Raw genomic sequence first — 26,315 nt, forward strand, 5'->3', positions numbered from 1 at the left:
AATACTTGACCATTGTGTCACAGGGGGTCCACAACCAAAAGGAGGGACGCATGTCAACTCTGAGAGTCTGATTTCTTAGAGAGGCCGCCATCCCTGTGGGTAAACTTTCTGGTGTTTATTCTTAGCGGGGAGCAGTAGACACAATGTGGATGGTGTGGGGGGTGTGCTAATCAATGAGGACATATTGTGTGGAGGGCAAGCTGATCTCCTGGACAGACCTCTAAAGAGGCTGTGCCTTAGCTTTTAGTTACTTTTAAAAGGTAATAAATAAATATAAAAGTAAAAATATAAAGTACTACAGAGAACACTAAAGCAAGGAAAAGAGATAAGGAGAGTCAGAGGTATGCAATTTTGTGAATAGTGGACAGGGAAAGTGACAAAGACCTAAAAGGTGCGGGGACATACCATGAAGACATCTGATGAAAGAGAGGTCCAGGCAGAGGAACAGCAATGCAAAGGCCCTGAGGTGGGACCAGGCCTGATGTGTTTGAGGAGCATCAGGGAGGTACTGGGGAAATGGACTAATCCTGCCAGCAAAAGATGCCTCTGTACCAGTTAGAGGAGGGAACACAATTTATGACTTAGTTAAGCATGCTCAGATTTACACGTGTGTGAGGTAGCACAAAAGGGATTACAAAGTCTGGAAAGAATTCATGCAAATTTATCCAGTAAAAGTAATTTATCCAGCAAAATGTATCCAGTGAAAGTTCTATTTCCTTGAGAGACAAATGGATGCAAGTTGTGTTTTTTATACACCTCAGGAGAGACTCCTGAGTTAATTTCAGAAGTATGTGTTTACAGCCAAGGCCAGAAGGCCCATGACCTTGCATGGTAAAATCAAAGGCAAGGCCTGAGCATATTATGTCCTTAAGGAGATACCCTAGGGAAGGAAGGGTGAAGAGGGTGTTGCCTCCCTCCTCAAAGCCCATGACCTTGCATGGTAAAATCAAAAGGCAAGGCCTGAGCATATTATGTCCTTAAGGAGACACCCTAGGGAAGGAAGGGTGAAGAGGGTGTTGCCTCCCTCCTCAAAGAAAATTTCACAATTTTGCCCTTACAGAAGCCACTGTGGCTGGGGCAGAGTGCTGAGGGGAAGAGGAGGAAGAGGTGAGATCACAGACATACGAGGTGGGCCCACCAACCTTACACACAACACATCCACAAGTTTTCATTTTTCTGCATCGTAAGAGGGAAGTGGAAAGCTGTCATGTTGCACCTCTGTGGACTCCTTTTCCAACCTCCAGTTCCTCCTTATTTCTTCCTCTCTGCCTTTGTCTTTTAATTAGTTTTTTTAAACTATTTTTTTATTGTGATGAAATATACAAAACATACAATTTGTCATTTTAACCATTTTAAGTGTATAATTCAGTGGCATTAAGTGCATTTACATTGTTGTGCAGCCATCACCACCATCCATCTCCAGAAGTTCTTCTTCATCTTCAACTGAAATTCTTTACCCTTTAAACTCCCTATTCTCCCCTCCCCTTAGCCTTTGGTAACCACCATTCTACATTCTGTCTCTGAATTTGACTATTCTAGGTAACTCATATCAGTGGAATCATACAATATGATACAATATCACAAATACAATATTTGTCTGAGTCCCTGCTTTCAATTATTTTGAGTAAATACCCAAAAGTGGAATTGCTGGATCATATGGTAATTTTACGTTTAATTTTTTGAGGAACCACCATACTGTTTTCCACAGTGGTTGCATCATTTTGCATTCCCACCAGCAATACATAAGGGTTCCAATTTCCCCATATATTGCCAAAATCTGTTATTTTCTTTTTTCCTTTTCAGTAATAACCATCAATAAGTGGTGTGAATCTTTTTTTTTTTTTTTTTGAGGAAGTTTGGCCCTGCAATAACATCTGTTGCCAATCTTCCTCTTTTTCTTTTTTTTCTTCTCCCCAAAGCCCCAGTACATAGTTATGTAGTATAGTTGCAGAGTGGTATCTCTTCTATGTGGGATGCCGCCTCAGCATGGCTTGATGAGCTGTGAGTGGGTCCGAACCCAGGATCCCAACCCGCAAACCCTGGGCGCCTCCAAAGTGGAATTTGGGAACTTAACTGCTAGGCCACCAGGCCGTTCCCAGGTGTGAATCTTTTAATTAAGTTTTAAACACATAATTACACTTGATGTATATTTTTTTACCCCTCACACAAATTTATGTTGGCATTCAAGAGGCAGTCTGGAACTTGGCCTACCTACCAGGGTTGAGCAGACTTGAGGATGACCCACTGCAGGAATCAGGAGCAATCCAGCTGAGAGGGGAGACTTTACTCAGGGGAAGTGGTAGCAGACAAGTGTCTGTGTTCAGGTGAGCAGTCAGGAGGTAGCTCCACAAAGATTTCGACAGTGTGTCTTGTCAAAGAGAGTGTGAAGATCTCAGAAATGAGATGTATGGCAGGAACAAAGACCTCTGGAGACCCAGACAAGCTACTGATATCGTAGGAATCCGTCAGCAGGTGGGTAATGGTGGGCAGGAAACAGTCTGCGGAGGGGCCTGGCAAAAAACAAAGGGCTTATTCCTTAGATCTTCAGGACTGGATACAAGTTTCTGAAATAGGTACTAGGTAGAAACAGGAACATGGACACAAAGACAAAGCCAGATATCAGAACTGTGGGCCAAGGTTAAAATAAGGAACAAGGGTGAGTTGGTGCTAAGACCGGGGTTTGAGGGATCCTGAAAACTCTCTTGCCTGAGCCTCAGATTGGAATAGCAAAACTGAGTCTGCAAGGCCTGGGATCGTGGGTCTCCAGCTCTGGGAAAGAAAAGGCTACACAGGCTGTGAAACAAGGCAAGGACTGAGAGAAGCAACTTCAGCATCAAGGTGTTCCAAGAACTTATTAGTAAGACTGAATAACAATCTAATTTTAAAATGTTACCCAGCCTCTCTTCAATATTAGCAACAATTGATTACAAACAACCAGACACAAATCAGCTGTGCTGTGAATTATCATTAAACATCAACTAAAACAAATGAATAGAGAAATTTCTGAGTTAAAGTGTTTCACCAAATTTTTAATTCCAGTTACTGATTTGAGTTGATGTTAATTTCCAGGTTCATCTGTAGTCCTATTTTGTAGATGCCCTGTCTGATTGTAGCTGCAACCTGGGATGACAGCCATTTTTACTAATTTTTTTTTATTGTTTTCCTTATTAAAAAAATCAAAGAATAATTCTAATATCTGAAATAAACTAATTCATTTCATTCTGTTTGATAACACTAAACTCTATGGAAGAAACTAACAATTGACGAATGTAAGTTTTATCACAATCTCTGCCAAACCACTCTGGTGAGGTGGACAAAGGCATTTAAGAATTCCAGCAAACCTTATAGTGATAGTAATTACACTGACATTTATTGAGAGCTCACAGTGTGCCAGGTAGGCATCATTCTAAGCATACGTAAACTTCTTTCGAGCACATCACATGTATAAACACGCCAATCCTATAAGGTAAGTGCTACTATTATTATCGCCATTTTACAGGTGAGGAAAGTATAAATTTCAATTTTCAGTCAACAGCTGATCACACTGAGTTCTCTGGCAGCACCACATCTATAGATTCATTCCTTTCTCTGAGCGGCTGCAGATCCTCCTAAACCTTTGGTCGTTTATTTTCTGAAAGCCCAGTTCATCTCACCTCCCAATGCTGCTGGCTTCCAACACATCCCTCACTCAGGTCACCTAACCTCTTTCCCGGATCCCACAGAGGGACTATGTTCTCTTGCTAACAAGCCAATACCCGCATATAACCTCCAAGGATACTCCACATTCTGCAGTCAGATTCACACTCTTCCAATCCGATATTTATGGTCCTTTACAATTCCCAACCCAAAACCTGGGCTCTGGACCGATTTTTCAAGATTAAGAGAGGGCAACTTTAATTTTCAGAGAAAGGTGAGTCTGTTTTACAGTAGTGGATCACTTTTCAGAATATCTTTTTCTAGGAGTTCAAGGCGACCTCTCCACTATTTGGGGAGACCGTCTGCGTGTAGATTTCAGGTCTCCAAAAAACTCCGCTGAGATTCGAAACCCGGGTCTCCGCTTTCTTAGAGAGGCTCTTTAACCCGTCAAACCACGGTGCCAGAAATACTTAGTTGCTCCTGCAAGAAAAGATGTCTTGCTCTTTTTAGGGGCAGTTTCAGATCCAGTGATCTGATTCTGAACAACTCTCGCAGTATGAAATCAATCATGTTTCCCGTCAACTAAGGACAACAGAGGATGCAGGGAAAGCAGTTATCTCGAAGATGGGATGCGGCACAAATTAAAACAGCCAGCCCCTCGTGAATTCATTTCACTGAAATACTAGTTAGAATCTACAATCTGCTTTGGAAACAAATTCAAAACGCACCCTAGTCAGCGTCCTTGACCCGGGGTGGAGGGGAGGACACATTATTACTCTTAGCTACCTCCCCTACCCGCTCCGCTCCGAACCGACCCACCTTAAACGGAAGGTCTATATTTCCAAAAAGACAAAAACAACAAAACCTCCGAAACGTCTATTTTTTATAAATATGGAGAAAAATAGGTAAGAAAAGGAATGAAGTAGAATAGAAAGAACTGAAAATAGAAGCAATTCGGAGGCAGAGACAATCAGGGAGCGACTGGATGGGTAGAAGTTTTGATCCAGAAGGAGGTAGAGAGACGTTATTTTGTATTCAGCTGAGTGGTCTTCACCGAGTATGGAAAATTAATTCCATAGATCAGGTTGACAGGTATAGAAAGTGAGGGCTTCCGTGAGACCTCGTGGCGCAACGGTAGCGCGTCTGACTCCAGATCAGAAGGTTGCGTGTTCAAATCACGTCGGGGTCAACTGTTTTAGTGCCTGTCGGGGTTACTAGTCTGTGAAGTGAAATGTAGACGAAGAAAAAGATCCCTTCCCTGCTTTCTCCGACCTTGGATGCCATCCTTATAATGTCTTTGAGAAGTAAATAAATAAATAGGCAGGTATATATAGTAACATATAATATTGTTATTGTATTTGGGGGCTTGTTTCTGGGCCTATAGAGAAGTTTTTCTCTTCAGTTGCAAACATTCTGAATGTCACTCTTCACCAATTCGTCCATATCCCCAACCCTCCCGGCCTTCTCTCCACGCTCGCCTCTGTGCCAACAGATCCATCTCTTCATCCACATCTCTCTCTCCAACCTCCAGAAGCTTAGTAGATCTCAGTCTGGTTCGAGTGGGTGACCTACACTCATCTGCTTCACACCTGGGTCAGCTTTTCCGTGCCAGAGAGGTTACACAGCAATCACATCCTTGGCTCGCTGCGATTCCCCTCCGCCGGCAAATCACAGACGGAGTCAGTCCACTTCCAGAGGCAGAAAACCTGAACGCAGGTTTTGTTCGTTTGTTTTTGCCAAATTGAGACTACAGGGAACGAACCATTACATCAGAGAAAGTTAGTCCTCTGGGCTAGAAGTTCCATATACCCCCTAAAACTCTGTGTGAAAAAAAATGTGCAGGAATATGTGTTTTTTCTTACCTGGGGCTCAAGACCAACCCCCCACCCCTCCCCCCCAACACATTATGAGCCATCACATCACAGCGTGGAAGAAGCGGAAAGCACATTTATTTCGTCAGAGTCTATTATTTTGTATAGCTTAGAATGACTTGAAAACATGAGATTTGAGATATCAGCACAAATTTCGTTATAGATGTAATGTACACATGCACACTGTACTCAGTAAGGAACATGATATCTAATCATGCCTTTGTGCACCGGAAGAGTATATACAAAATAATCTTTTTCCATTTCTTGTTAACCGTTTTTTTAGTAATTAGTTCAGGTTCATGGCCATCGCGTTACAAAAGACAGATAACTGCTCTGGAAAAAGAAAATAGGTCTAGTTCTGCAGATAAAAAAAAAAAAAAAAGAAAGGCAAACCAGAGACAAACAGAATACTAACAAGAATTTATTACATCCGGTAGCAGAGTGGCGCAGCGGAAGCGTGCTGGGCCCATAACCCAGAGGTCGATGGATCGAAACCATCCTCTGCTAGACCTTATGTGTTCTTTTTCTCTCCTCCAGGAGGTCTACTGAGAAATGAGGAGGAAGCTAGTAAAGTTGCCATGGGGACCTTTGGGGCAGGGAGTGGAGACAGGTAAGAGGCTGTTGGTTTTTGTTATAAATCTTGTGAAATGTTTGATTCTTTAAATTATATGTATGTAAAAAGGATAAGTCTAACAAAATTTGCTATCTGCCATCTGTATATTTTCTGTGGTGAGGTGTCTGTTAAGGTCTTTGGCCCATTTTTTTAAGCATATAAAAAGATGCTCTACATCATATGTCATGAGAAAAATGCAAATTAAAACAGCAATGAGATTCCACTACACACCTATTAGCATGTGCAAAATACAGAACATTGACAGCATCAAATGCTGACTAGGATGTGGAGTCACAGGAACTCGCATTCATTGCTGGTGGGAACGCAAAATGGTACAGCCATTTGGAAGACAGTTTGACAGTTTCTTACAAAACTAAACATATTCTTACCACGCAATCCAGCCATTGCACTCTTTGTTATTTGCTCTAAGGAACTGAAACTTACATCGACACAAAAACCTGCACACGGATGTTTATAGCAACAATAATCATAATTGCCAAAACTTGGAAGCAACAAGATGCCTTGCAGTGGATGAATGGACAAATAAACTGTAGTACATCCAGACACCAGAATATTATTCAGCATTAAAAAGAAATGAGCTACCAAACCATGGAAAAACATGGAAGAACCTTAAATGTATATTACTAAGTGAAAGCAGCCAATCTGAAAGGCTACATACTGTATAATTACAACTATATGACATTCTGGAAAAGGAGAAACTATGCAGATGGTAAAATGATCAGGAGTTCGTTAGAGGAGGGAGGATGAACAGGCAGAGCACAGAAGATTTAGGTTCATCAATTGTAACAAATGTACCACTATGGTAGTGGATGTTGGTAATGGGGAGGCTCTGCATATGTGAAGCCGTGTGTACTTTCCTCTCAATTTTGCTGTGAACCTATCACTGCTCTAAAAAAACATTAAATCTTAAAAGAGAGAGACAGGGAGAGAAAGGGAAAAAATTGCTATCTAGAAATCTCTTTGTGAAACTCCCAATCTTAACTCTGAAAGAATGATGTATTTGAAAGGTCTTCCCCTATTAAGTTTTTATCATCTAGCGTGAGAATTGGTCAATCAATTTAGCGATGTGATTTAAAGAAAATTTATGTAAAAGAAGAGTGGTAAACTATAGCTGGAGCCTATGTTATTAACATACCTGTCATTTTGCGTAAAATGATATTATAAAACAAAATTAAAAATATTTTTAAAAGTATATAATACACAGGCCTAGGAAAGGGAAATTTGTGGAATTCCGAAGAGCGTAAGCAAAACAGCGAGCCAGCCAGGAGTCGAACCTGGAATCTTCTGATCCGTAGTCAGACGCGTTATCCATTGCGCCACTGGCCCTACCGCGAATAACATTCGCCTTGAACTTGAGAAAAATGAAGTAGTCTAATTACTTTGTTACTCTAAATATGAATGTGTGAAATCTTTTCTTTCAACTTCCTTTTTTCTGGTCACCAGGACTCGAATCCAAAAACTTCAGAATTGAAAGAAAACAAAGGTCTGCTGGTTCCTTTGTCTTAGTTTACTCATGCAATATGATTCCTTCCTAGTCTATGAGAACTCCATATTGATGTAACTCGTAAAAAAGTCTGAGAACATGTTTAATACTTTGACAAGAAGCTTGTAACTGAACGTCAATTAGACGGCGCATACAAGACCAGACTGCGTAAAAAGCAGCTTCCGTAGTCGGCAGGATTCGAACCTGCGCGGGGAGACCCCAATGGATTTCTAGTCCATCGCCTTAACCACTCGGCCACGACTACAGATATGGGAGCCTTCTTTCAATATGCTCCATGTTACTATATATCATTTACTCTACGCTACTTCAGGATTTAGTAATAGGAGAGGGCAAGACAAAGGATCCCAGGTCCCATTAATAAAACCGGAGAGGAATCAACCAACTTCAACTCTAGTATGGGGTAAGCTGAAATGTTCTTTGGGTCTTTTTTGGAAAGTAAATCAGTGATATGTTGCAATAACTTTAAAAATCCTCATATTTTTGCCAGAGTAGAAAATTTATCCTCAATAAATAATCTGACAACGATGTTCTTTACAGATACCCTCTGTCTTCAGACACCTAATCCAGCACCTGGAATACAGTAAGAGCTCAACAAATGTCAGCTGCTGTTGTAACCATCACTTTTAAATTCAAGAATGGGGATCCACCAAAATGTTCCCCAGGGAAGCCTATCTCTTGTTTCTTCGTAAAGCTCAAAACACTTTAAAGCAGCAGATAGAATATTTTTGAATGAAATAGGAAAGTAGAAAATATTTCTGAGAATCAAGTCCACTTCACTGTGTGGGGCCTTCTCTCACAAGTGGGAGAACAACTGTATCTGATACTCTGTGGATAATGGTTTAAAAATATTTGCGAAGACCACCTCTAAAGCAAGAACAGAGCCCTAGGATCTCCACATTTCTGAAACTACACAACCGTTCCCACAATCTTATCTGTATGTGCGTGTGTGTAGGTGTATTAGAGTGCAAGTAGGGGATTCTGTAATCAATAGTTCCATTCTATGAACAGAGGGATAGGGCATGATTGATAAACAACTGCTTATGTGCTAATGGATTAGAAATTATCTCCAACCCAGATCTCTCTTCTGGGCTCCAGAATATACAACTGTCCTAGTTCTTTCTTTCTTTTTTTTTTTTTTTTTAATTTTTTGTTTATTGCAGTAACATTGGTTTATAACATTGTAAAAATTTCAGGTGTACATCATTATACTTCTATTTCTGCATAGATTACATCATGTTCACCACCAAAATACTAATTACAATCCCTCACTGTCCTAGTTATTTCTTTTTGTATGTCCATGGGCATCTCAAAAGCAATACATCCCAAAATGAATGCTCCATCCTTTCCCCCCAAACTTGAACCTCCTCCGACAACCCAAATTTTTTGGCAAGAAAAATACCCAGATACCAACACCAAAGACTTAGAACTCCTCTTATCCTTCTTCCTCTCCCTGACTCTCTCCCTACAGGCCATAGGTTAACCAAGCCTTCAGTTCAACCTCCTAATTATTTCTCAAATCGGGCTCTTCCTCCCAAGCCTCTGGCCCATTTTCTTAGATCAGGTTCTTAAAGTTTCTCATAGGAGTTATCACAACAACTTCATAGAAGTCTTTTGGCCTCCAGTCCCTCATCTCTGAACTGATTCATTCATTTCTTCATTCTTTCAATAATTTTATTCTGAGCACAATCACAGGCCAAGCACTTTGCTAGGTGCTGCTCATTCAACGGAGAGCAAGAAAAATATAGCCACTCCTTTGAGGGATTTCTAGAGTATACAATTACAGAAGTGAACATCTACAATTTAGGATGACAAGAGAGGTCCAGTGTGCCATTGTAGCCCATAGAAGGAGTGGTAGATCCCAATCGTGAACATCTTAGGTGGTTGCCTGGAGAGTCACTCATCAGACTCCAAGCTTCAGGAAGAAAGTTCCGGTTCTACCTTCGTTATCTCTGAATGGGTAAATGGGTACTCAATAAATATATGTGGAATGAATCATATTTAAGCTCAGATCTAAAGGATGTGTGGGAGTGAGCTAAATCCGAAAGAGGGATTGTGTTCTAGACCTAAACCTCAAAGAATATGAGAGAAACTGAAGAAAGCTCTGTCTTGCTGGAATATTGATTTTTGAAGGGGTACTGGGAGGGACAGCAATGAGAGATAACACCAGAGACGTAGTTTAGGGCAGATTATGTAGGTAGGGCTATGTCAGCACTAACCTGTGTGTTCCTTGGAGAATGCAAATCTGATTGTGTCTCCTCCCTCCTTTAGTCTTTAAAGGTTCTCCATGACCTACAGGAAAGATCACAAATGGCATAGGAGGCCCTTATCATGGGCATCTATCGAAACTTCTCAGTTCCCTTTCTGGCCACTCTGTCAAGGGAGCCTGGGACTCCTCAGGCAAGGAAGGATCTGCCATTCCTCACATGGCGCTGGTTTCTTCATGCTGACCCTCTGCCTTGTCTCCTTGGAGCCCTGTGCTCTTCCTTCAGGGCCTTTGTTTAAATAGGACAGCCTCTGCCAAGGCTTTTTTAAAAATTCAAACTTTTATTACAAAAAATTTCAAACATACAAAAAAGTTGAAAGAATAGGGAATTACCTGTATACCCACCACCCAGATTCAACAATTGTTAACATTTTGCCAGATTAGTCTTATGTACCTTTTCTACAGAATCATACGAAATTCATTTGCAGACATTCTGACACATCACACCTATATACATCAACAGGTATCGCCTAAACACGTCTTATAAAACCACAATACCGGTATCATAACTAAGAAATCTAACAATTCTTTATAAAAATATCTAATATCCACTCCTTATTTAAATTTCTCTAATATGTCTTTTGGAGCCAGTTTTTCTAACCAAGATTCAATCAAAGTTCATTCATTGCATTTGGTTGTAACGTTTCCTTAATCCCCTTAGAGCAGTCTCCCAGCTTTTTGTTGATGTTGTTGCTTTGACATTGACTTTTTTAAAAGACTAAGCCAATCGTCTTGCAGAGTGTTCCACATTCTGATTTGTCTCACTGTTTCCTCGTGACTTTTAATTTATTCCTCTACTCAATAAACTAGAAGTTAAGTCTAAAGAATTGATTAGCTCCCTTTCATTGGTTAGATTAAATTCAGGTTAAAAATTTTGGTCTTGACACTGTGTACTTGATACAGTACTTCACATCAGGAGACTCTTATCAGGATATCCTACTGATAGGGAAGATAAAGTGGTGGTACTTTGAGACCATGCACATATTATTTCCCAAAAACTTTCCTAAGGGTTTTGAGATCGTTAATACTCTTTGCCTGAGTTTATTATTTCTCCGGGGATTGCAGATGATGAGTCTTCTAATTCTACCATTTTCCTACATTTATTAGAGGGTCCTTTTGTCAAACTTGTTGACAGTTTTCCTGCCTTTCCCTGCCCCCTAGCCTTTCCTAGGCTGCTTCACATTCTCCCTGTTATAACTATCTTGGAATGCAGGTAGGTTGACGTTAAATAGTGAAAGGCTCTGTCCAAGGTGTTTGCACTATCGTCGAGTGGGCAGAAAGAGCTTGAGAGACGTTATGCAACCTATCAGGTCCACAATAGTTCTGACACTCGAGTGTGCATAGGACTTACTTGGATAGCTGGTTGGAACCCAGATTCCTAGGCCCCACCCCTAAAGATTCTAATTTTGTAGTTCGAGGACAGCTCCGAGAGGGAAGGCGGACTGGCTGAGAAAGCTTGCATTTCTAAGAAGCTCCCAGGCGCTGCCGCTGGTTCCCGGACCAAATTTTGAGTAGCGCTGATCCGAATGGACAGTGTGGTGATATTGCGGAGAGACAGAGAGAGAGAAACACTTGGAGGGGAAAAAGAGGAAAACAAAGGAAGGGGTGTGGGGGAGAAATACACGGAGGATGAAACTATTAAGGTGAAAAGGAGATTTCTGATTACCTATTTTAACCGAGAAAATAGAATCATTAAGTGGTAGAATGAACATTCTTGGGCAACGTAGATAAAAGTTGATCAGCCCCAAAGCAACCACGAAGGGATTCGAACCCTCAATCTTCTGATCCGAAGTCAGACGCCTTATCCATTAGGCCACGTGGTCCTTCCACGCAATGGGCACTGCATGTGCAAAATTTGTTGAAAGAAAACAATCTCAGAGCTGTAACTTGAACATAGTGAAATTATTATTGTAAATCAAGACATTTCTACCACCTCAAAAATCTTACAGTCTAGTTGGGGAAACAAGTTGAACTTAATGGTCAAAAATACTGTAAAGTTACAACCGAGATAACTACCAAGGAGAGGAATGTGATGCTACAATAACTAATAATAGAGGGCTTTGTCTTCTGATGGGAATCGGGGAGAAAGGCCAGAGCCAGGCAGGAACGCTTGAGCTGAGAGCTGAAGGAGAAGTCAGCGGATTGCTTTAGGTGCCCGGGGAAGATCGTGGATTAAACACAAGAATTTACTTTTGCGCACTCCATAAATCCCACTGAAAACAACTCTAAAACGTAAATTCAAATAGGACAAAAGATTCTGGAGAGTTGATAACAGCAACAAAATTTTGTGATCTGGAAAGCCGATTGAAGAGTGATAGTTGATTTGCCAGACACGAGAAAGCTGAATTCTAAACAAGTAGATCGTACATCGCACGATCTCCATCCTTATCCCCATACCAGGTTCAGGAATTTTCAGCAGTAGCTTCGCCTGGAAACTGCCTGTTACGGAGCTGAATTGTGTCGTCCCCCCAACTTCCTATGTTGAAGCTCAGAACGTGACTGTATTTATAGATAAGGCTTTCAAAGAGGTAAAGTAAAATGAGGTCATATGGGTGGGCCCTGGTCCAATATGACTGATGTCCTTATAAAAAGAGATTAAGGCACAGCCACACAGAAGAAAGACCATGTGAAGAAAAGAAGATGGCCATCTACAAACCTGCTGACAGGTTGATCTCAGACTTCTAGCCTCCAGAACTGTGAGAAAATAAATTTGTTGCTTAAGCCACCCCATCTGTGGTACTTTGTTATAGCAGCCCTAGCAAACTAATACATTGCCCCTCCTCCACCCCGGAAGAAGACTGGAAGTGTATTTGCTTCAGAGTGGAAGGTATCCGGTCTCTGGGCTGGAGCAGTGATTCTCAAACTTGTGCCTGCATCACAATCCCCCGGAGGACTTGTTGAAACAGACTGCTGGGACCTACCCCCAGTTTCCGATTCAGTAGTCCTGGGATGTGGCGGAGGATTTGCATTGCTAACAAGTTCCCAGCTGATACTGATGCTCCCGGTCCAGGGAGCACTTTTTGAGAAACACTGGGCTGGAGGAAGATCGTGCACAGGGCTAGTAGAAAATGGTAGGAGGGTAAACAAATACTAGCGATTTGCTTTGAGTTGTTAATGGAATGGCGCATGTACGCTGTTAGAGACCAGAAGGCTCACGGATTTCGACTGAGAAGTGAGGGTTTCCGGAAGACACGCCGTTTACGCTAGGCTTTCACCAGATTGAGAATCCGGAGGGGCGTGCGCTGAGAAAGGAGGGCGGTAGGGGCTGGCGAGGCCTGGCACCGCAGGGCAGTGCAAGGCTGGGAGTCTGTTTCAGAAGAAGAAGTCTAGTGAATTTATAGAAAAAGTAGTATTTCAAACTTCAAAGCCATTCTTATTCCTGTTTCACTGCGGATCTAAAGCCAATACGTACGCAGTTTTTCTTAAAATAGGAAAATGTCAACAAGTGGAAGGACTGAACGTGAGAAACCACTGAGTTTTCCCCACACGGAACATTTGGGTTTTGGGATTAATATTTCATCTGGTCAATTCCTTATCTTTCTCAACGAAGTATTAGCGAAGCTATGGATAGTGCAGAGAAAAATGATCACATATACCAATAAAAAGAAATAAATCTTTAGAACCTGGAGGAGAGGAGAAAGGATTGTTTAAATCCTAATATAAAATCAAAACTGGTTTAACTCATGACCTCGTGGCGCAACGGTAGCGCGTCTGACTCCAGATCAGAAGGTTGCGTGTTCAAATCACGTCGGGGTCAGTTGTAATTTTCTTTTGGGGAGAGGGAGAAATGAAAAGCAGGGCTACTTTCCTCTGAAGCACATGTAGTTGACCTTGAGACCAGTTAAGGCCTCCAAGACCGAGTTGAGGTAAAAAGAACAGATTATCCATTCTTATCAGAATTTCAGTAGGATGCATTTGTGATTTTACTTAGCCCTTAGCTTGCAATTGGAATTCTAAAACCGGGGATGGGGGGAAGGTGGGGGACGGGCGGGACACGACGAATTCCCCAAACGGACAGCGCATCTTTTGCAACTTTCTTTAACAGAGAGATTTAATTTAAACACTCTCCTCTTTGGCATCAGGGAGTGCATAGTTTTCTGGTTTCCTTTTCTTCTTTGATAGCTTCTTTTCTCATCCTTTAGCTGTTGAGGACACTTCCCTCCACCAAAGCCCTAACATGTTGGCCTTTTCCCTGGCTCATCCTCTGCGCTCTTTGCTTCCTGACTGTTCCTTTGCCTTTCTGCCTACAACAATTCACCCGTCTTCTCAGCTTCATTCCCACCCCTACCCCCACTGAGCCAGGCTCCTGGAACCATCCTGGACACTTTCTCTTCTTCACTTCCCAATCTCAGCAGGGAGTTCTGCTGAGGTTTACCTCCTAAAATGTTGAATCCCATTTATCCTCTTCTCTTCGTTATCCCAATGGCCTCCTTCCTTCCATCAGTATCTCTTGCCCCCTGGGAATTAACATGAACCTCCTGACTGCTATTCCGAGATCACCTCTTGCTCAGTTAAATCAGTGTCCTTATTATGCTTGTTTTAATGAAAATCTTATCTTGATTCCCCCGCTTAAAACAAAAACAACCAACTGTGCTGATTAACCCTCTGTCGCACAGGCCTTCTTTCATTTCCTGCAAGGCATGTTGCTCCTTCCCTGGGGGGCCTTTGTTCCAGCCCTTTCTTCTGTGAGGAATGTTCTCTCTTGTTTCCTGCGTGATTCAGACACTCATCCCTCAGTGGTCAACCAAAACAAAATGCCAGTTCCTCCAAGTGAGCCTGTCTTCCATCTCTAGATAAGGCTTTCCAGTTATACACTCCCAGAGCTTTACCTCCCAGACGTTTATCTCATTCCCTTCAACCATCTACACTTTTGCAATGTGCTGTTGATAAAGTTAATTCATATACTGGGACCTACAAAATGGAGGCTCCGCCTGTGGCCGGCCCACTTCGCAAATCTAAACCTAAATCAGCTTACATTTACAGGAAACACCTGTCAAGGAAACCTAGCATACACCAATCACAAGCCTCCACTTCAGCTCTACCCAGCTCACCCTACCCTAGAAATAGGACCTGCCAGCCTTATAAGGAAATCCCCGTCTCCTAGGCAATCACACCCTTTTCCTGTATTGCCTCTTCTAATGCTCTATAAACTGTACTGTTGCCCAAAATCCCTCAGGAAGAGCGCTCCACTGCTGTGAGGCACTGCACTCCCCCAATCCATGGATTGGTTTCCCTCGAATAAATGACATCAAACTAATTACTAAATTATTTGAGTTTTGTCGTTTGACATTGTTTATGATTCTTACCCCCTATAATGTATGCTCCCTGAGAGCTGGACCCTAGTGCCTAGCAAAGTGTCTGGCACACAGAAAGCATTCAGTTTCTGAGGAGCGACAGGAGAGGGCAGACTGTATGCTATTAGCTTTACCATGGCTTTGCTAAACACTTTCTCAGAGACACCAGGGTTGTATGTCAGTAGCATGCTGGCTGGATAACACAGTGAACAATGAGTTAAAATCATTCTTTATCATAAATGCCCTTCTTTCTTCATTTCCCATAAAATGAACCTATGCAACTGTACAGAAGAAGGAAATAGTAGTCCTCTACCCTTCTAGGTTCTTATGGCTGGTCTAAGAATTAAATTGACACGAGACAGAAAAACAAGAGAAAATCAAACAAGTTTAATAACATGTATACATGGGAGAAACCCAGGAAAACTAACTCACCAAAATGGTTGATGCCGCCACCTTAAATACCATCTTCAGCTAAAAGAAAAAGAGGACGTGGTGTACTGGTTTGAGACTCCAAAGGGGAGGAAAGCAATTCACATGAAGATGGAAAAGCAAATATTTGGTAAATAAATGTTCACCATGCTTTGCAAAGACAGTGAAACGTGGGAAGAACTTTGATCAAATGGGCCTTGCTAGGTTCTTCCCTGTCTACCACACCTAGTTCATGTTATGCTGTAGTTATCTACGGTATTAGCTCCTTTCTGGAACAGGCTTTCTATCTTAAATTCCTTTAGGCAGTTAGAGGAAGGTCAAAGTTTCTTCCTGAGTCTTTTGTTCTTAAAAATAATCAAGCCAGGGGCCGGCCTGTTGGTATAACGGTTAAGTTTGCACATTCTGCTTCAGCAGCCGGGGTTCGCAGGTTTGCATCCTGGGCGTGGACCTATGCACCACTCATCAAGCCATGCTGTGGCAGGTGTCCCACATATAAAAAAAAAAGGAGAGGAAGATGGGCATGGATGTTAGCCCAGGGCCAATCTTCCTCTGAAAAAAGAGGAGGATTGGCAACAGATGTTAGCTCAGGGCTAATCTTCCTCATCTAAATAGATAGATAGATAGATAGATAGATAGATAGATAGATAGATAGATAGATAGATAGATAGACAGACAGACAGATAGATAAATAATCAAGCCAAAGAGACACATTTTTGAGGTAGTAAATTTTGCTCCCCTAAGCAATGAAAGTGTAAGGCCAGTTTACCCTACTAACAATGTACTGGGTTGCAGTGTTTACGCTACTTTTGGGGAGAAGGCAAAATAATTCTCCCTCTACCCATCTAGGTTCTTGGCTGAGACCTTCCTGTAACTAAAGACAGGTTAACAGAAGAAAAATAAACAGAAGTTTTATAACACATATACCTCCTGTATACACGGGAGATACCCAGGAAAACTGAGTAATTCCTGGAAATGTCCCAAGCCTCCACCTTAAATACCATCTCCAACTAGAGACAAAAGAATATTTTGGGGAATGAGAAGCCAGTTATGGGAGGTTATCAGGCAAAGCTTAGTAAAAGAGGGTATGGTTGTTACGCAGATTTAAGGCATTGCCTTCTCCATTGATAAGAGTTTCTAGAGTTTTAGTCATCCTCCTCTACAGAGACGGAGACAGCCTTATAAATGGAGATTTTCCTTATAAATGTAAATGTCTCTTACAAAAGCATAACTTCTATTCGGTTTTCAGAACTTCTCCTGTGTCTGCTATTTCTTAAAAATAATCAGCCTAAAATAATCTTTATGCCAAAAAGGCATATTTTGGGGTTGCAAATTCTGTTCCTCTTCATCTAGTGCTAAACATATAGTAGGAGATGCTTAAATATCTGTTCAATGGAGTAAGAACAGAATAAAAGAAAGAAGGACGGCATTATGCATGTTACATTGTTTCTTATAATTTATGATTTATCTTTATCATGAAAGATAAAGTGAATAGTTCAACTGTAATTGTTGGGCTTTTGCAACATGACACTGGATAACGTGTAGGAATCACCATTCAAAAATAACCTTGGTACTTCATTAGGCTTTTTCATAATCTGGATGAAATATCCCTTAAGACTACTTACTTTCTTTACCTGATAGTGTTCAAGAGAAATTGCACTGGACACTCGTTAAAAACAGTAAGACAGATTTTATTCGAGCTACTATAGTAGGGGAGAGAGACTTTGGTACATGCACAACTGAGCTCAACTCCAAATCATCACAAGGACAGCTGGGGATTTATAGCAAGTGGGCAGAGTGAGGGGGTCAGTGGATGGAAAATGATAAAAAGGAGCTTGATTAGATATCAAAGATGAAGGGATTCTCGATAAACTGGCTTAGCGGGATTCTTGCTAAAACTGGACTCAACAAGCCCAGGTCAAGGGCTAGCTGAGAGGAGGGCTCAGAGGAGCCTGACTAAAGTTTGGTCAAAGAAGGAGTCTTTGTCAATGGTAAGTCACCACATCCCCTTCTTATTACTAAGTCACCCTCTAGAGACTCTCATGACCAGGATCAAGATGATCTGAACTGTGGCTGTGAATATTCCAGTTGGTAAGAAATTTCACTTATTGAGGTATATGGGGTAGCTATTCCGGTTTAAACTTGATTTTTTCTGAACTAAAGAAGCCTGACTTACGGCCTGTCAAACATACATGGTACGTCTGCTTTAACCATTAAGATAAGGACGCATTAGAGCCAGTCCTGACGGTCTAGTGGTTAAAATTCGGCACTGTAACTGCTTTGGCCGCACAGGTTCAGTTCCTGGTCTCAAAACCACACCACCCGTCTGTCAGTTGCCATGCTGTGGCAGCGGCTCACATGGAAGAACTAGAAGGACCTACAACTAGGATATACAACCATGCACTGGGGGGCTTTGGGGAGGAAAAATAAAAAAGAGAGAAGGATTGGCAATAGACCTTAGCTCAGGGGAAATCTTTCCCTGAAAGAAAAAGAAAATAAGGATGCATTAAACATTATCTCAAAGTAAAGGAATGCACTCTTTGAAGATAAGAATGCATATTTCCCCTCCTACTACTCTAGTATCAGTACTCCTGAAGATAAGTTTCCTTTCCTGGACATCAAGGTCATGTTGACCCGCTAATCTGTAACAAAATCTCTCTTTGATACTTTGATGAATGTGTACCCTGGGTGTGCTTGGTGTATGTTCTTTTTTGTTTTAAAAAGGTATAAAACTGTTTTGAAAATCATGCTTCTCTGGAACACTTTCTTCCTTTGTGGAGACTGTCTTCCCAGGCTATAATCCTCAGCTTGGCTTAAGTAAAATTCACCTTATTTCTCTCTTATCTAAAGAATGGTTATTGGTTATTTGCATCGAAACAGTCTTGAAAAGTTATAAACTGCTCTCCACTTTAATAAATTATATTCTGATTTATAACATCATGCTCCTGTGAGTCTTACTAGTGAGAATCAGTCCCTAGGGCTTAATTCCCTTCAGGTGATAATTTCACTGGATTTTCTCCACCAGCAAAGCTGAAGTCCAAACCCTATAACCGGTGACCACAAGGCAGTAATCATGACTTCCATAAATGTCATTTTTATTCTATCTCACTTACACACGGATTTCCCAATTTTAGATTTTCTATATGTATACTCTTCTCTTTTCACTAGATTTATCTTTGAGCCAAGCACCTGGGTCTCATTCCCCATCCCATTCCCAGAATATCTTCTAGTCAGAATATCTGACATACTGATATATTATAACCACATTTATTGACTCCAACATTTGGTAAGGAAATGTTATAATCTCCTCTGTTTCAATGTAGAAGCCAACATATTTCCACAAAATGTCAACCCAAACTTTCTTTAAAAAATTCAGAATACTAGGAAGCTGGCTTTAATTCCCATTAGCAGGGGGCTCTTGCCCAGGAAGATAAAAGTTGCAAATAACTTTGTTTATTCCAATAATTTTATTGTTTATTCCAGGAATTTCTTGAAAGATCCATCAACTTCTCAGTAGAAGGCATCAAATGACAGTTTATCAGTTTATATATACTCTTTCAACCCCTGTGGTGGTTTCAAAATATGTCCATAAACAGGCTCCCTTCAAGAGATGGAGATGAACTTTCCTCCCTCATGTGTGGGCTGGACTTAATGACTTGCTTTGGGTGACTAGAATAATGTGGAAATTGGCAGTGTCGTACTAAGTCCTAAGAGGCTGCAGCTCCTCCTAGCTTTCTGTCTTGGATCACTTGATCTGATGTAAGTCAGCTGCCATGTCAGGAGGACACTCACCTGTAGAGAGGCCCACCCATGTGGTGAAAAACTGAAGCTTCCATCCAACAACGAAGTGAATGAGTTTAGAAGAGAATTCTCCTGCAGATGCAGAATAGTTGACAGTGGTGGGAAGTGCAGGCAAGGCCTGGAGGGGCAGCACTGTGAAAAAACAGTTGATATGAAGAAGAGTAAATCCTATGAAGATGAGGTCTCCAGTGACCTTCAAAAAGAAGTAGAAAATCATTATAAGCTTTCTCTGAGGGAAGATTTCTATCACTTGTGGAAGTTCTGTGAAGAACTTGATCCTGAAAAACCGGTTGATTCACTCTCCAAAAGCCTTAGACTTGGATTAATGGGGCCTTATGATATCGTTTCTGGAAACCATAAAATGAAGAAAAAATCAACAATCTTGAATTTTAACCTTAACAGATGTTACTATAATTCTGCTGAGTTCCAGACCATTATTATTGGAGATACTAAAACTCATTACCACATAGGGTATTTCAGGGATTCTTCTGATGAACTTCCTGCATATGTTGGTACAAATGAAGCAAAGAAAAATTGTATAATTATTGAAGAAGAGTGGGGATAAACTGTTTGCTACAGTCAAATAATTTTTGATAAAAAACCTCAAAGAAGTAATAGATATAAAGAAAACTCATCTCTTGAAAAACACAGATGAAAAACTCACATAATCAGCCAGAGAATTGGGGTACTCACTGGAACAGAGAACAGTGGAAACAGATAAGAAAGTTGTGACAAAGACCTTTTGTGGTACAGGCTTGATTGTCCCTGTAGATAAAAATGATGTTGGGTGCAGAGAGCTCCTTGAAACAGATGCCCACCTCAAGAGAATTTGCAAGACAACTGTTAGGGCGCCAAGTGATGAGGAGATACTAAAAGCTTTTGCTCCCATTCAGGAAATGATGACTTGTATGCATTTTGCTAATGATGAATGTGCTTATGGCATGGGGCTTGAGTTGGAAATGGACCTCTTTTGCTATAGTTCACACTATTTTCATAAAGTTGCTGGCCAGCTTTTACCTCTTGCGTGTAATCTGTTGAAGGGGACTCTCTTGCAGAAATTATTGAAGATCGTCTGGCAGACAGAAGTAAAGAGAACATGGACCAACCTGTAGCATGAGTGAGAGTTGGCTTTGTTGGATGTACAATATTTTAAAGCATGGGTATTAAGCTTGTGATTTTTGTTTTGCTTTTAAGGGATACAGAAAAGTAAATTGATGGAAACATTAAAAAAATAAAAGAAAAAAGGAAGAGAATTCTCCAGCCCCAAGTAAACAGATGACTGTAGCTCCTGTCAACATCTTGTTTGCAACCTCATAAGAGACTCTCACCCAGATAAGCCGTTACTGAATTCCAGACCCACAGAAACTGAGAGAGAGTAAATGTTTGTTGTTTTAAGCCACTAAGTTTTAGGGCAATTTGTTATACAGCAATAGATAGTGAATGCAATATTTTACCTCAAAATCATCTCCTAGTTGTGTCTGCCAATCATAAATTATATCATGATCCTTATCCAGTCCTAACCAAGCCTCCACTTTGAAAGACTCACAAAAATCCAGATTGCAAAAATCTCGGTAAATAGCACATCTTTGCCCTAGCTCCTCTGAGACACTATTAAGACTCCTGAGATAGTCAATAAACTCAGCTTTGCTCTTTCAGTGAGATTTTTGGTGATATTTTGAGGAGGCAGCATTTGACAAATGGTAAATAAAATCTGAGGAAATAGAGTGCACATTATGAAGATTATTTTTACTTCACACACAAAGACTATACTTTGGATTTTTGTTCTAGAATAGCCCATACTGTGCAATCAATTCAGTACAACTAATATGAGCACCAACTATGTGCGTTCTACTGAAGATTTCTGTTTATAACGGAAATAAGTGAAAATTTCTGACTTTAAGTGGTTCATTAAAAAGTTACATGAAGTAAAAATCAGTAGCTAGTATTTATCTGGCGGTTTTATACTATTTTTCAAGTGACTTCAATAGGCATCATTTTAATTTACCTTTACAGCCCCTGGAGGAATGCAGATCAACTACTCTAGGCTCCATTTACACATGAGTAAACAAGAACTAATAAATTATGTAACTTGACCAAGTTTATTTATCTCTCTCATACTGTCCAGTTCTGTGTTATTCCGTTACTAGGATTTGTAGAAACCTAATTAATGGCCCAAATTCTTCCTGTAAGATTAACATTAATAGCCTCTTAATTTGCTCTTGTGCCTTCCTGCCATTCCTCCCCTGCAAAGCGTATCTGCCAAATAAATACTGCAACCTCCCTATTCTGAAGAAGAGGTGAAAAGATAGACTAGAGATGGAGGCGTGTGAAAAACCTCTTGGCTTTCACATGCTTTATAATTCAGGGTATCAGAGTCCACTACCTCCCTGAAACCGAAATTCAAGACTCATTTCAGCAGAGATAATTTTTATTGATCGTCAACGGCTTTCTCTGTGTTGGCTTTTTATCCAAACCAACTGAAACGTCCTCAAAAACAGGGGCCATAACTCCTATTTATTTCCAGGCCCCGTTTGGCTTTTGGTTTCAAAGCGCCACAGCGACTACAGCAACTGGTGGTCATCCTCTCCAGGGGCAAGTAATAGGGATGTGTGTAAGGAGCAGGATTCTGGAGAATTCTTACTTTCAGCATTGTCTTTCTTATTATCGCTTCCGGTGACAATACCCTCCTAGCGAAACTTGGATCTCCATAACAGAATGAGAATAGAAGATCTTTTTTCCAAAATGGTAACTTGGTGTTTCAAACTTGAATTGAGCGCTTTGACCTAGTAATTAACTGAATTGGCTTGCATCCTAAATGAGAGATTTTCAGAATTTGTTTTCATTAAAGATTTAAATTGGGGCAGGGATGGAGAAAGATATTTTTATATGTTGGGTAGATATAGCTGTTTTTCACCTTCAGAATGCTCCAAGGGTCACGTATCAGCAGAGTTTCAGTTTCCTTCTAGTTTATAGGTTTTCTCAGACTATTTGGCTATAGTCTTCTTAATTGGATTGTAGGAAAATCCTATGGCAATAAACATGCATTCTCATTCTTTTACTGTTAGGGACAATGTAACTATAGCTATATGAGGAGAAATAAAGAACACAAAGCCTGTCGAGCATTGGTGGTTCAGTGGTAGAATTCTCGCCTGCCACGCGGGAGGCCCGGGTTCGATTCCCGGCCAATGCAGCGTCAGTGCTTTTTCCCGTTCCAGGGGAAAAATATTTTAACTGAAAAATCAAACCACAAACAAAAAATATTTTAAAGTAACTTTGTTTCTGGTATCCTGGTATGGCTGAACAAGGCCAAAGTTAACACTTTTGCAATTTCACCTTTATAAATTACGCCGATTAACATGCGTTTGGTTTTCCAGTAACCTGAAACGTCATCCTGTCTGAGCTGGAGTAAACTCCGACCTCAACTGATTGGAGTATTTCGGAGGTTAATTCTAAGTCGCTGGTGTCTGGAAGTAGAGTGTAGCCACGTACGGATATCATTGTACTCTTCCAATTCTTAGAGACCCTCGTTGAAAAAGACACATCCGTAAATCTCTTAGAACTAAGAAAAATGCCAAAATTTATCTCCTTGAATTTTGAATTGAAAGTACGTACGCGGCGCGTGAGCAGAGTGGCGCAGCGGAAGCGTGCTGGGCCCATAACCCAGAGGTCGATGGATCGAAACCATCCTCTGCTATCCACAACAAATTTTAGTTCAAACTCCTGTTTCAGCCAAAGGGATTGAATACAGTCTATTACTGACTATCAGAGAGAGTCTGTGGAGCAGTTCTGGATGTGTAGGAATCCCCAAGGTAATTTGTTAGAAATACCTATTTCCCCGTCTTTAACAGCGGTAAATTTTATTTATTACTTCTGGCGAGTCTGTTGTGATTCAATCTCTCAGATTTGGGGACCGCTACAACCTCTTAGGGATTGATATGTGATCCTCGTAAAGTCTGTGGTATCCTGTACGATAGAAAATGTTACAAATTGTGATAACTTCTGTAATCAACATCCGATCTTTAAAATCTCGATCTTTTTACCATGATGAAAGGCACTCCAGAACAGTTGTCAAATGAACAGAAAAACCAATTCGTAACAGGAAAGATATTATTCCTCATGGGAATATATCTCGACCATCTGAGCAGTCGTGTAGTCGTGGCCGAGTGGTTAAGGCGATGGACTTGAAATCCATTGGGGTCTCCCCGCGCAGGTTCGAATCCTGCCGACTACGGAGTATAATTTTCTTTCCAGGTATGGTATAACAGCTGCTGGACTAACTGGAAATCGTAAAATATTATCTTTATCCGTAAAATTGGAAGCAGGTCGTCCTAGTCCCTTAGTTGGTAGAGAAATTCTTTGAAAATGGTTTTGGGAAGACACTAGGAATATTTGAGACCGTTATCAGGATGCTGAAAAAATGCTCAGGCATTAATTCTTTTGGAATTGCTATCTCCTATCCTAAAGCCAGCTCAGGCCTGATTTCCCAAACCTCGCCTGCCTCTAACTTCTTCTGCTTGATGTTCTTCCAAAAATTTGGGTACATCAAGTGCATCAATACTCTACTCGTGACCGTATTTGACCTTTTGGAATCAATATCTCAAACAGAAATTTCCAATCTTTCCTCCTTCTGGAGCCCTCTTATCACTCCACTTGGGAGGTCAGAACTGTAGAGAGGAAGTACCAGATAGACAATTTTCAAAACTGTTTTTAGATGTTGGCTAAATCATATTTTTAAATTTTGCTCGCTAAAACTCTTTTTAATAAACTCCTTTTGCGTATACATATACATACTGTATATGCAGCATAAGAGTAAATATAACAAAAAGTTATCTTTTATTATGCTTATAATTGGTCCTTTAGGAAATTTGGATAAGCAAAAAGAAGGAAATAAAAATACTTAAAAAGGTAAAATGTTTTTCTTAATCCCCGAAATTACCAGTAAATTCCCATCTTATATTCAACTTTTTTTCTTCTTGCGTTTTCTGTATTCACACACGCCCTAAGAGATTTTTAAGTGTTGACACCTTCCTCTATAAACCCATATGTAGAGAAGCATTCATGGTCCAGGTTAGGAATTCAGTAAATGCAAAATTTTGATTTTGCAAGGAACGCCGATATTCAAACCCTCTGTGGGCCCTAAGAAAAATTCTAAGAAAAAGTGAGCTTTGTTCGATTTTTCGTCTGGCGGAGAAATTTTATTTTCTCAGATTCAGGGAAGATATGCCTTCTTTGCCTGTCCAAGACAGAAATCATTCCAATGAAACTCGTAGTACACCCTGCAAATCAGTTTCCAAAAGCTTGTCAGGTGACAGGGCTACTGTCGGCCCCATGGTGTAATGGTTAGCACTCTGGACTTTGAATCCAGCGATCCGAGTTCAAATCTCGGTGGGACCTGCCAATATTTTAGTGTCATCCCTCTTCTCTTAAATCACCGTCATACGCGGAGGAGACTAGAGACACCTGAGCACTTTCGCACATGAAGACCCCAACCCAGACAACAATGAGACGCTGTTCCGCAGAACAGCATCCCGTACGCTTTCTTCTGAAATTTCTCATCTGCCCCCTCCTGCCCCTCCTCCTTCGTTGGACCACAGAGTCCCCTCAGATCCTCATAAATTAGATTATCTCCTGGATGCCTAAGGGTTCATATTTCACATCCTGGACCTCAGTTCTGGGTTCGGATTCCATCAGTTTCTAACATGAACTGGATCCTGAGAAGTTTGTGGTGCCTGTGAGCTTTGGTCGTGGTGTTTATTTTGGAGCCTTTGCTGTCTGAGATACAGCAGATTTTCTAGCAATATCTTTAAAATTAAAATCATACTCCACGAAACACTGAACAGAATGACAAACTCTGCAAGGAATATTCATAAATATTCCAGCAAACTCTTGCACAAAGTGGCCCCATGGTGTAATGGTTAGCACTCTGGACTTTGAATCCAGCGATCCGAGTTCAAATCTCGGTGGGACCTACTCTGGTTTTGGTGACCTGTGCCTCGTGCATCCTGGTCTATGGATACAACCTTCCTTCCCACTGGCGCTTTCTCCCGAGGAGCATCACATAATTCTTTACTCTGTTCTTGAACTACTGAAAAGTATCCTGTTTATAATACCTTTGTTTCCTTGTAGGAGATACACTCTTTCTCTTGGCATCTACTCTTGCATGAGTTCCCAAAGTCAGTCAGATCCTCTTAAGTTATTCGTGTGCTCAGTCAGTGTCTTAAAGGTTCATGTGTCAGAGGCCTTCCCTGCAAATCTTTCCTTCTCTGAAGCCCTCTCAAAACGTATCGGCCTGATTTAAGAAGATATATAAGAATTGCAAAAGAAAGCTCCTCATGTAAGGACCCTATGGTTAGCACCCTGTACTCTGAATCTGGCAATTCAAGTTCAAATCTCTAGGAGTCAGCAACATCTTGGTGATTTTCCCTCTGTGGTTCTCCTAAATCATTAGCTCACCTTAGAGGTGTACGCATCTGGCTGCAAGCGCTGCCAGTTACTTCCAAATCAACAACCAAACCAACATAGAGCCACTGGCCAAGAGAAAATTGTCTGACTACCTACCTCTGAAATTCTAGCCCTACTCCCCCTTACACTTGATGTCCCTTTTTGCCCAGAGTTCCTCAGATCCTGGTAAGTTAGAATCTTGGCCCCGGTAATCAACAGGGTAGGTTTTACAGTCCCCAATTCAGGTCCTTCCATTCCTTAAAGCCCACTATAAGTAGGCTTCCAGGGGCTTCTAAACAATAACATTGTCCTGAAAATTTCCTACTGCACAGCAGTGCAGTTGGCACATACAGCTTAGTGCCTCCACTGTCTGTACCTCCACTGTAGGCTCCGTTCAAACTCCTTAAGCTAGTATGTTGTCTATACTAGTTTGAAGATAAACTAA

General features: G+C 41.0%; 11 non-coding genes and 1 pseudogene across 11 annotated transcripts; 9 read left to right on the forward strand and 3 right to left on the reverse strand.

Moving 5' to 3' along the window:
• Window positions 1–4,753: 4,753 nt before the first annotated feature.
• Window positions 4,754–4,825, forward strand: TRNAW-CCA (transfer RNA tryptophan (anticodon CCA)). The gene has a single exon. It is a non-coding gene; the product is annotated as a tRNA-Trp (tRNA).
• A 1,117-nt stretch (window positions 4,826–5,942) lies between these two features.
• Window positions 5,943–6,014, forward strand: TRNAM-CAU (transfer RNA methionine (anticodon CAU)). Its single transcript has one exon. It is a non-coding gene; the product is annotated as a tRNA-Met (tRNA).
• A 1,380-nt stretch (window positions 6,015–7,394) lies between these two features.
• Window positions 7,395–7,467, reverse strand: TRNAR-ACG (transfer RNA arginine (anticodon ACG)). The gene has a single exon. It is a non-coding gene; the product is annotated as a tRNA-Arg (tRNA).
• A 340-nt stretch (window positions 7,468–7,807) lies between these two features.
• On the reverse strand, window positions 7,808–7,889 carry TRNAS-AGA (transfer RNA serine (anticodon AGA)). The gene has a single exon. It is a non-coding gene; the product is annotated as a tRNA-Ser (tRNA).
• A 3,769-nt stretch (window positions 7,890–11,658) lies between these two features.
• Window positions 11,659–11,731, reverse strand: TRNAR-UCG (transfer RNA arginine (anticodon UCG)). Its single transcript has one exon. It is a non-coding gene; the product is annotated as a tRNA-Arg (tRNA).
• Window positions 11,732–13,593: 1,862 nt separating this feature from the next.
• TRNAW-CCA (transfer RNA tryptophan (anticodon CCA)) lies at window positions 13,594–13,665 on the forward strand. Its single transcript has one exon. It is a non-coding gene; the product is annotated as a tRNA-Trp (tRNA).
• Window positions 13,666–13,873: 208 nt separating this feature from the next.
• On the forward strand, window positions 13,874–20,546 carry LOC131413374 (histone PARylation factor 1-like; annotated as a pseudogene).
• Window positions 20,547–22,548: 2,002 nt separating this feature from the next.
• On the forward strand, window positions 22,549–22,619 carry TRNAG-GCC (transfer RNA glycine (anticodon GCC)). The gene has a single exon. It is a non-coding gene; the product is annotated as a tRNA-Gly (tRNA).
• Window positions 22,620–23,051: 432 nt separating this feature from the next.
• On the forward strand, window positions 23,052–23,123 carry TRNAM-CAU (transfer RNA methionine (anticodon CAU)). The gene has a single exon. It is a non-coding gene; the product is annotated as a tRNA-Met (tRNA).
• Window positions 23,124–23,578: 455 nt separating this feature from the next.
• Window positions 23,579–23,660, forward strand: TRNAS-UGA (transfer RNA serine (anticodon UGA)). Its single transcript has one exon. It is a non-coding gene; the product is annotated as a tRNA-Ser (tRNA).
• Window positions 23,661–24,751: 1,091 nt separating this feature from the next.
• TRNAQ-UUG (transfer RNA glutamine (anticodon UUG)) lies at window positions 24,752–24,823 on the forward strand. Its single transcript has one exon. It is a non-coding gene; the product is annotated as a tRNA-Gln (tRNA).
• Window positions 24,824–25,326: 503 nt separating this feature from the next.
• TRNAQ-UUG (transfer RNA glutamine (anticodon UUG)) lies at window positions 25,327–25,398 on the forward strand. Its single transcript has one exon. It is a non-coding gene; the product is annotated as a tRNA-Gln (tRNA).
• Window positions 25,399–26,315: the final 917 nt, after the last annotated feature.

The sequence above is a fragment of the Diceros bicornis genome, chromosome 14 (genome assembly GCF_020826845.1).
Source record: "Diceros bicornis minor isolate mBicDic1 chromosome 14, mDicBic1.mat.cur, whole genome shotgun sequence".
NCBI lineage: Eukaryota > Metazoa > Chordata > Mammalia > Perissodactyla > Rhinocerotidae > Diceros > Diceros bicornis.